This window comes from Anguilla rostrata, chromosome 7 (assembly GCF_018555375.3).
Source record: "Anguilla rostrata isolate EN2019 chromosome 7, ASM1855537v3, whole genome shotgun sequence".
Classification (NCBI taxonomy): Eukaryota; Metazoa; Chordata; class Actinopteri; order Anguilliformes; family Anguillidae; genus Anguilla; species Anguilla rostrata.
In genome coordinates this window covers 24,457,112-24,468,050 of record NC_057939.1, presented here as the reverse complement: position 1 = coordinate 24,468,050, position 10,939 = coordinate 24,457,112, and positions in this window count along the sequence as shown.

The window sequence follows — 10,939 nt, the reverse complement described above, 5'->3', positions numbered from 1 at the left end:
AGAATCAGCTTATAATATTAAATCCATATGCGGAATCATCAGTCAACTTTGAACAAAAATAAAGCCTTTGCCCATCTGTCATCTCAAAGGATCAATGGGAATACGTTGTCTGATCCTTTTGAAATTTTTTATGAATTCAACAACTTTTTAGTAAATGTAAAAAATGTAATTGTCAGATGGATGTCCTCTTGGTTACATTAAAGGTCATTACTTCACACTAAAACTGTTTGATCCACTCAGTGTGTAGCATGTGAAAGAAACTACTTCTAACTTGAAGAACTCAGCAGCAGGTCATGATGATATAGGTGCATACTTGGCCAAAAGAGTGTGTTTCTCAATTGTTAAAACATTGACATATATTTTTAAAATATCTATGGCAGGGGTGACAAGTCAATCGCAGGGGCCATGCTGGTAGATCACGTCATTTAAAAAAATGTATCGATTGACATTCTAATTCTTACCGTTTTCATCCCTCTTCCATATGGCTTCTGCCTGACAAACAAACAAACATTTATTAATGGGTCAATTGCAATGTACTTAGCTGGAGTTTAAACCTCAGCTTTCGAGCTCTAGACCACAGAACTGCATAACAACAGCCACATCTATCCAAAGCTGTGGAATAAGGATTAGCTGTTCCAGTTGAAATGCAGTTCTGTGGTCTAGAGGTTCAAAGCTTGAGGTTTAAGCTCCAGCTAAGTGCAATCGACCAATTAAGTCAGCCTGCTTACACACCATCATATTTACAATGGTGCAACAGATAAGACAGTAGCCTATAAAATCTGGTTGCGCAAACTGTTGGCAAGTCTCCATGTGGCTTTAGAGCTCACATGACTTGACTACCCCTCAGCGAGAGACTTAGCTTTACACAGGCGCAAGTTTTTCATGGAAAGCAGGTGTATGTCGTGCCCCTGTGGACTTACCCTAGCTCTTTCCACCTTAAGAACATGGGACAGTTTGACTTGCGGGAACAATAAAGGAAACCTACAGTAACCAAAGCATCTCCACAAAGAATACAGGTTGTAGTCTCCCCACTGGGGAGAGCAAAACGGGAAAAAAGATCCTGCAGGCAGGATAAAAATCACAAAAGCTGCCTCCCACCAAGGAGTACCACAGAGTACTGTGAGGGACACATCACCGCAGTGACAGCTAGGATGATATGATGTGTTCCCACACACGATGGAATCAGGAAGAATGCAGAGTCCCAGTTTTCAGTCTGACATCAATGAGCTGAGACAATGATTGCTAAAATTATGACATTAAGGGATTATTATGACAATTTTTTCCTTGATCTCATTAATGTGTGCACTAAAGACGAAGTAGAATGGCACAAAAAAAACACAAAAAACTTCAGAATGACACTGAGTAAAGCCCTCACAGCCCACATCGAAATGACAGAAACAAAACTGAACGGACATTTTCATAACAACAGGCTTTGAGTCGGCTGAGTGGGTCTGTCGCATCTTTAACTATGGACTGAAGATCTGACACGTTGGATCTCGGAGACAGCAGCCATCGGCAACCGTTCTAAAACTCGGCAGTTCACACCAACCAAAATTTCTCAGAACTTTATGATCCTGACCAGCCTTAAAAGAAGAAACAAACAAAAAAAAAAAAACAACACTGTCGCAAATCCCTTTGCTGGAAGGACAGACCATGCAGTGCAAGAGTGCTGTGGTTGGACCAAAGCGAGTGAAATTCAGTAAGGGGTATTTTCACGTTTTCCATAAGTCTGCCATTTCCACAGTGTTTCAGCCCCGCCCCCCACTCTGACTCAGGAGGCCCTAGAGCCACAACAGCTGTCAGCAGCGATTCCCTCACATCCAGGAGAATGTCTGCGATGGGCCTTCCCTTCTCGCGTCTGAGCAGACGGAGGGAGGGAGGGAGACAGAGAGAGAGGAGAAAGGAGAGAGAGAGACATTAAGGGAGAGAGAGGGAAATAGAGCAGGAATCTCCGACCGCTCACTGACAAGAAAGGTAGAGATAGTAAGAATCCAAGAGCCGCACTGGGGGCGGGGCAGATATGGTGTTCGTGAAGCACGACATCATTGTTGACGATAAGAGTGCTTACTGTGGGCTTTCAAACCAAACTGCACAGCAATGCATGGAGTCTATTATTAAGCGTATATAGATTGAGACAGATAGAGAGAGAGAGAGAGAGAGAGAGAGAGAGAGTGAGTGAGAGTGAGAACGAAGCTATATTTAAGGTACTCATTGCTACATGAAGTGGATCAGAAAATGTGAGCCAGCTACATTTGTGGAATTTTCTAGATTAATGGCTCAGTTTACTAACCTGAAAGAAAAGCCAATTTTTCTGCTGTTTCAGCCCAGTGCGTGACAGCTAACCCCCCCCTTTGCATCCCTCATTTCATTAAAAGCAGCCGTTAATGCAATAAGATCTGACGCTGTTTCTCTGATTGTGCGGTTTGCAAAAACGCCACTACAGCCGGCTCTTAAATGTACTCTGATGCATACACAGGGTGATTGTATTACCCTGTCAGGGTGAAAATGAGGTACAACAGTAAAACAGGACCGAAACATAACGCCCTGCGTTCGTTTGTGCGTCTGTCATTGTTTCGAACCGCATCCTCCATCTTAGAGCGGGAGAGCCTTTTCCTTTTTCAAACGGCGCAAACACGGAGAGCTGTGGAAAAAGAAAAGCCATACGACGGAGGCAACCCCAAACTGTCAGCGGCTGTTCAACGACGTTGAGTGACAGATGGGGGAAGGTAACCGCGGGACAGCTGTCGGCTGTCAGAGCCCGCCCAGCGCGTTACGGCTTTCTCAGAACAGGAGTACCCGTTTCAGTCGCCAAGCAGCTAGCGTGTACAGCAAAGATATTAATGAGACTCCAGGTCTTTTGAGTACTAGTCAATGTCCCTCTAAATCTCAGTGTTTTTACACATAATTTAAAATGATAAAACTATACAGGACATCTATTACACTGTAAGAGTGTTTCAACTGGATTAGCCATTGTTACGACCTGGTCTGGGGTCTGACCGCAACAGGGTGAATTAGAAACAATGACAACCAAAATGAAGAAACATATGCAAAGGTACCAAATGTAAACACAACATGAACGGAAACTACTACAGTCTAAGTCAATCCTGAGAGTGTCTTACCAAGGCTTCCCATTAGGGGGCAGTGTTTTTTCAGCTGGGAGGGGGTGACACTGTACGTAGCATGTAGCGCTCCAAGCACAGCCCTATCTGGAAAAATCTGACCCTGCCGTCACAAAGAGAGGAAGCTGTATTTCTTGTTTGCTGCAGTGTCTATTTTTTCAGACCTTGTTTGTCAACTGGCGACACTGGCTACACCATTAGTTAGTTATTTTGGAAGCTTCTTTTTCTGGTTTTGTGTGTGGGTGGTGAGGGCAGGAGGGTACAGCATGCACTTGTTGAAGAGAGGAAGAGTCGTGTGAGGGTCTTACAGAGTAGTTCATACATGAAAATGAGATAAATACAATTTCCCATGAATAGATATTATGCAAAATGACAGAAACGATTGCCTGGTCACACTGCAGTGCTATTCATCAGTGCTGCATCTTATGCAGCTGAGAAAGTGCCGGTAATGTAATGACAAAGTCGACTACATATGATTTCTCGGTGCTGACACTGGCTGGTTCCCGATTGCTAAGTGCCTGGTGCACCATGAAAATATGGGTCTATGTGCTTCTCTTCTCTTTTCTCGCAGAAAAGCCAACCACAGTCTCCAGCCTGCACAGCGACACGGTCACCGCTTTCTGCAATTATGCTCCTTTTAATGAAGTCGCACTTCAAATGAACTTTCACCTTTAAAATCGAAAGACAATTATTTATGAGCCACGTCTATCTGTGGCACATGATCTATTGATTCCTACTCTCCACCTTCGTAAGGACTTGGCTGACCAATCGGGTTTAACGGTCCTTTTATAATGGACCATAATGATTTTCTACTTGGTCCAGTGGAAAGATTGCCCCCTACTGGCCCACCAACACCGCTTCCAACATCAGCTTCATATTTTCTCTACCATTGCTTACCAAGTTCAGCCCTGCCAGGTGGTTTCCAGAGATCAGGCCGCATGAATATAATGTAAAGAGTGTTTATGAAGGTGCTGAAACTGAAACACCACTTGTACTGGCAGCAGTGTGCCGGTGAAGCTAGAACACTACACCTTTTACAGAGACACAGGGAGCAATGGGATTAAAGCAAAGGATGCCAAAGCTGTACCTCCGTATTACGAAAAATAAAAATGAAAAGAAAGGCCTGTCGCCAAATAAAAAAATGACTTGATGCAATGATAACAGCCTTCGTGGTGGCAAAACAGCTCAATCCTAAACTGATTTTGTCCCTCCTATTTAACTGCAAATTTTACTACGATTTACTTAACTTCACGATTTACTTGCTCCACTATCGTAATTGCGGTGGCGCAACAGATAAGCCAGTGGCTTATAAACTGGTTGTGCTAACTGACGGAAAGTCTCCATGTGGCCTGAGGGCCGACATGCCTTGACTATCCCTCAGCGAGAGACATCTTTACACGGACACAAGTTCTTTTATGCATCTTCAGTAACATGCAAATGGGGATGTTTTTGACTGATGTCGACCGTCTTTGATGATTAATGCCAAAGCCCCCAAGCAATCCCTTCCACTCCGTTCCAGCTGGGCTGAAGTACAAACGGCAACCTCTGTGCCTTGAAGCTGAACTCAACCCAAGGGGGACACACAGTAATCAGCTCCTTAGGGTGTTAATGGTTCTTTTTTTGGGGATTTTGAAGTTGGTGTGTTTCGGTGTATTGACTGTGTTTTGAGGGCAATGTCTTATCTACCATTGCTGTGGAGGGATGGCCTGCATCCTTTGAGCTCAGGGCTGCCCCCTGCTGGCCACCCCTGCTGAAGGAATCATGTTAAGAGGCATGTTTATGTGTGTGCATGTGAGGTTGGTTACAAGCGTGTTTGAGGTAGTAACAGGCAGTGTGTGGAGCAGCCGGAGGCATGTTTGATCACAGCGAGGTCTGTTATCTCTGCGGTCGTGAGTATATTTTCCCTTCTTATTGTAGGAGAGCAGATTACAGCATCTGGGGAAGGGGACTGGGGGGAGGGGTAGTCAGGTCAGGGTTAGGATGGCAAATGAAGCCTCGAAGGTAACAGTAATGTGCCTGCAGCTGTGCAGCCAGTGGTGTGTGGCTCGCTATCTGTGGGAAAAGAGCCAGCTCGTTTCATCTCCCTGTGACTCTGGGGCCAGGAAAGGGCTTTACTTCCCAACACAGAGAACAGGAGAAAGAGATACCTCGCAGAGATGGATAAACCAAGGGGAGGGAGGGAGGATAGAGAGAGAGAGAGAGAGAGAGAGATGGACGGGGAGAGGGAGAAGGGGAGAGAGTGAGATAAAGAAAGAGAAGGGGCAGAGTGAGAGAAGGGGAGAGAGCGAGAGATAAAGAAAGAGAAGGGGAGAGAGAGAGAGAGAGAGAGAGATGGGGACAAGAGAATCTCGACCAGCTCTTTCTCTGAACTCAGGTTCTATTTCCATCAACTTCCACTCACAGAAATTGCTCATTTACATTTTAATCGTTTTAATCATTCAGAAATCAATTCCACACCCGAGGGTTTATTTTTTTTAGAGCATGATTCCGTTACAAGCGCTTCATCAATAAATTACTAAGCACTTCATTCCTAATATCCCAGTTGCATATTTCCCCCCTTATAAACGGAATTCGTAATCGCCACACCATCTGCACACAGTCCGGTTTACAAACTCAACAGTTCTCCTGCTCCAGAAACCACCAAACACAATTACGTTGATGGGGAGGGGGGAAGACAAGCTTTCACAGTGAAAGAAGAATGACTATGGATCTCTCATATTGCAGCAAATTTGACAGACTTGGCTGTGTAAGATACACCTGCCAGGTAATTCTGCCTGTGGCCAGATGCAGAGAGAAAGTTTTGCGGTAATCTGAGCAGGCGTTCCCCCTGCTACTTCCAAAGCGCTACGGGAACTTTCACAACCCCTCCCCCCTGCTGTCTCTCTGCGCCCCCCACTCGCTACACTAACCCAGCCCTGCTTAGCTCTCAGGAGTTCAAACATGACATGAGGAGGGTACAGGTCAGTTGGGCATAATAAAAGCGCGGGGAATGGTAATGGGTGAAACGGGGTGATTGGGAGGAAAGAGGTGCAAAGTGACGTTGGGTCATTGCCAGCAACAAAGCATGGACTGGAGGTCTTCAGGCATTCTCCAGGAGCAACCATGCGCTGGTCGGAGCTGTCCCACTCCTCCGAGCTCTCCATACAGTCCCCAGCCGGGATGGTCCACCCACAGTCGATCACCGCCTGCAGTACAGACAACACCGGATAGGTAACACACACAATTAAGGCTGATATCAAACTCTGAATAGGCCTGCACTACAGAAACACCAAAGACAGGTAACACACATGGTTAAGGCTGATATCAAACACTAAACAGACCTGTACTACAGAAACACCTGAGACAGGTAACACACATGGTTAGGGGTGATATCAAACATGAAACCATCTTGTACTACAGAAACACCGGAGACAGGTAACACACATGGTTAGGACTTATATCAATCACTAAACAGGCCTGTACTACAGAAATACCAGAGATAGGTAACACGCAGGGTTAGGGCTGATATCAAACATTAAACCATCCTGTACAACTGAAACATATGAGACAGGTAACACATGGTTAGGGCTGATATCAAACTCTAAACATTCCTGTACTACAGAAACACTGGACACTATAGCACACCACATTCGGACTCATACAACACATCACCCCACGATGTTCACAGCTACAGGGCTCATACCACAAACCGACCAATCAGAATGAGAGTTTCAGTAATCACACTGCCCAGCACACAATCAAGAATCAGTGTGTAGTACTCCCATTACACACCACACAATCAAGGCAAATGTGTCAGTACTGACAATACAGACCACACAATCAGAGTCATTGTGTATCTACTGCCATTGCACACCACACAATAAAGGCCAATGTATCAGTACTGCCACTATACACCACACAATCAGTGTTGAGGTGTCAGTACTGCCACTACACACTACACAGCCAAGGCAAATGTGTGAATACTCACAGTACTGACCACACAATGTCATTTGGCCTAATTGGGTGTGTCTACCCCCCCCCCCCCCACCCACACACATACAGTTCAGCAGCCCTCCCCGATTCCCTGCGAAGATACAGATCCTTTTGTTGGTTGAACAGCTAGAGACCCAGATAGAGACTCATTCCAAACCTGTAAGGTGTATGCTACAGTTAGTCACTTAGCAACGGGAGTTCCATTTCCAAACTTAAAGCCCATTTCTGAACTTAAAGTTCAAAAAAACCCCTGCTGTTCAACACTACACTGTGGGTCACTCCATAAAAGATTCACGCAACATTATCTGGGTTACCATCTGGAGAGGCACATTAATATCTTGGTGAATGTTTGAGACAGGACCAATACTGGTGAAAGATATTCAACAATTCAGTAATGGGTCAGGATCTGGCAACCATCCCCAGTAAAATCAGGCATGTTGAACAAAACCATATTGAGTGCTGAAAAATCAACCAAGACAAAGGCATTGTCTGAAACAGCTTACTTGCCTACTACTGAGTACATAAGTTGTATACCATAGTAGGCAAGTAAGCTATTTGGATATGGCAAAACTCTTAATTTCAATCCCAATTATTGTGATTATAAACACAGACATAAACATTTCCCTTAACTTTGATTTACAAATGTTACGATGTGTTACAAAGTGTTTTTCAATAAAAATAAAGGTTTTTCATTATTACAGAGATCAGAGCCTGGCCAAAAAAGTGTTGTCCACAAAAAAAGTTAAGCTGAAATGTGCAGTGAATCCAGTCCAAGGTTCAGGGCAAATGCTGATTGAATCTAGACTAAAGTAAATGATGAATGTTTATTGATCCCAGACTATGGTAAATGATAAATGCTACTAGAATTCATACCAAAGAAAAATGACAAATGCCGACTGAATCCAGTGAAATGATACACGTTGATTGAATCCCGGCCTCACAGTCTTTCTGCCTCCGGTTCTGATGCGTGTGAGCGACGCGCGAGCTGTCCCTGATTGAAACGGTGTCAGTGTCGACAGACTGAAAAGGCGGCGGCTCCGCGCGAGCGAGGCGACGGCATCGAGCGAGCGTTTTTAATCGCTTTAGCGCTCGATCCCAGAACAAAAGGCGCCGGGAGAACCTCATCTCAGGCAAATTCTGAGAAGGAAGCTGAAAGGAAGGACGAGCTCTCGCCGCGGCGTCTCAGTCAAATAATGACTGAGAGAACCAATAAAAAAAAAGCCCACAGACCACATTAGAGCTGGAAGGAGAAGGACTGGAATAATGGGACTCAACCGGAGGGACTGGGTGGAATACAGAAGACCTTTTTTTTAATATCAAATCCAATCCTCTCACTTTGTAAGCCCTGTTTACGGTTTTATTGCAGGTTATTTACGGTATGGCGCAGGACTGCGACGGCTGGTGTCTGAACAGGCCTGGGTTTCTGAGGTAAATGAGATCTCGCAGCGCGGTAAAAACCGGACGGGCCGGAGCCATAAATCACCGGGGCCAACCGCCACCGACTCGCACCTCAGCGAACGGGCCCACGGTCCGACCAGGCGCGCCGCCAGGTCACACGAAGCCTGTCGGGGCCGCGGTGTGCCGCCACTGCGTGCTATTCATTTTCCCCGCGAAGCACCGAGGCGCTGAATTCTGCCCAAACTGTCAACCCCGGTGAAGCCCCCTCAACTACCTCCCATGATGCATTTCTCAGAAGCCTGCATCGCCTGCAGGGCGATTAAAACGGTGAGCGAGCCTCTGAGGAAATTTCCCGATCAAAGCCGCGTGACGCATAGTCGGGCGTCTGAAATGAATATAGCGACTTATAAGTGCACCTGGTCTATGATGACATTCGTCGCTGTCAGACTCTCGACAGGCTTTACTCGTGAGGAGTTTCAGGAGCTGCCTTAAAGCCTGAAATCTCAGATGGAAATCCAAATCCAGAATCTGGCTTTACACTTTTGAATGCAAACAATTTAACAGAAACCCTCGTAAAATAATGTTGATGACATGATGTGATGGTTTTCTTTCCTTGGAAATCCTTCCAAGGAAAGAAAACCATCACATCATGTCATCAACATTATTTTACGAGGGTTTCTGTTAAATTGTTTGCATTCAAAAGTGTAAAGCCAGATGGCTATCAGGTAATAGGTGTAGGAACCTTTTATTTGGGTACTATGACACCAAGGTGCTAATACACATGGTGAAAATACATTCATTACCTGCCTTTTGAGGACAAAAAACACAGAAAGGCTATTTACAGTCATCTAGTTTTCACATCGTTCAGTTACCCCACAAACCCAAAGAGACTGTTTGTTGTGATGCTGTGTTTGCTGCTCACTGCAACTGTTTTGATGCAAAGTGAAACAGCATTGGCACCTTGCCTCATCATTTTTTAAACAGACTTTGTACAAGGCGCATTTCATGGCAAAATAATGAGGCAACTCCCAAAGTTCTCATAATATGATAGTGCTGGATAGACGGTTTGTGTATGAGACATTCACTCTCTCTCTCTCTCTCTCTATATATATATATACATATATATATTGCTTGTTATTTGTTATTTAAGTTTTTTAAAAGCCACTGTAAATTGCACATTGTGCTTGTGAATTGAAAATTGATTATCAATAGTTTAGCAAACACATTCAAATACAGAGCTTTAGGGGGGATATAACATCAAGGACGGCCTTAATCCATGAAGCAAAAGGAGTAAACCTCTTTGAGCGGTTTTTCGAGCACAGCAGACCTGCCCTAGTACAGTCAGTCCGGTTTCCTCCCCCGGCCTGTCTCTGCTGCAGCCCACCGGTGCTGCTTTAATGCCATCAAACGCGGCCATCTGCATTTCAACCGACACTTCCGCCTGCTGCTCCTGTGCCGCTACGCTTTGGAAACATCTTCAGAGATGAACACGTCTGGTTTGGTGCCAACAACACGTCGATATCTCATTTGCACAAAAACGAGGGCGATCGCTCGCCAGATTTGAGCGTTTGATCGGTACTTTCGCGACGCAGAATGAAATCCAGAGCCCCGTGCTTTTGTTAATCCCGTTTATGAGAACCAGATAAATACTAGAGACAAATTATCCCGGGTGCACACGAAGCACACGGGGAGGTCAACGCTACAATGTGATTTCAGGTCCTGCAATGCAGCGTTTACAAAGTACCCTACCAACCACAGCTTAGCTTGCGGTTCAATAGTAGGAATGGCATAATCATAGAGTAGGACAAAACTCAAGGTGCTAATTCTCTGAAAATTAAATAATTAAACGAATCCAGCAGGGAGCTAGGCTACATGAGTGTTGGCAATGATTTTACAATTCTATTTTTCTAGTTTCCATTGTGAATTTAACGTGGAAAATACTTCTGAAAACATGGACAAGTACACCATAGAAAGTGCACAGATATTCTCTCACCACTTTGTAGTCTTTCTGTTAAATGTGGTCAGTAACAGGTTTAGGGATAATACCTAAAGCTGGTGTTTAAACCACACAGGAGACCAAACAACAAGCAAATTTCAATTAAGACTAAGTGGATTGGTTTACATTGTGTTCTTCACTTGGGAAATACAAACCTTTAGGATAAAAAAAACCTTCTGCTAGTCTCAAACGAATGCTGCACCACAGCTGATCCTCAATGACTCATGCAGACGCACTTGGCTGTCTAGCTGCGAAAGGGTGCTGGGATGAAATCATACAGAGGAAAAAAGACATCTACACCTTTGTCTGTTTGACTCACCTCGATTCTGGGCTAACCTATTCTCCAATCAGGGGCTGACTAACTTTCTGTTAGCCACTACCTAAGAACAAAAATAATGTGTAACGGTCATTGTGGCATCTTCTGGAACATGCAGACTTGAAACCATATTTTTCA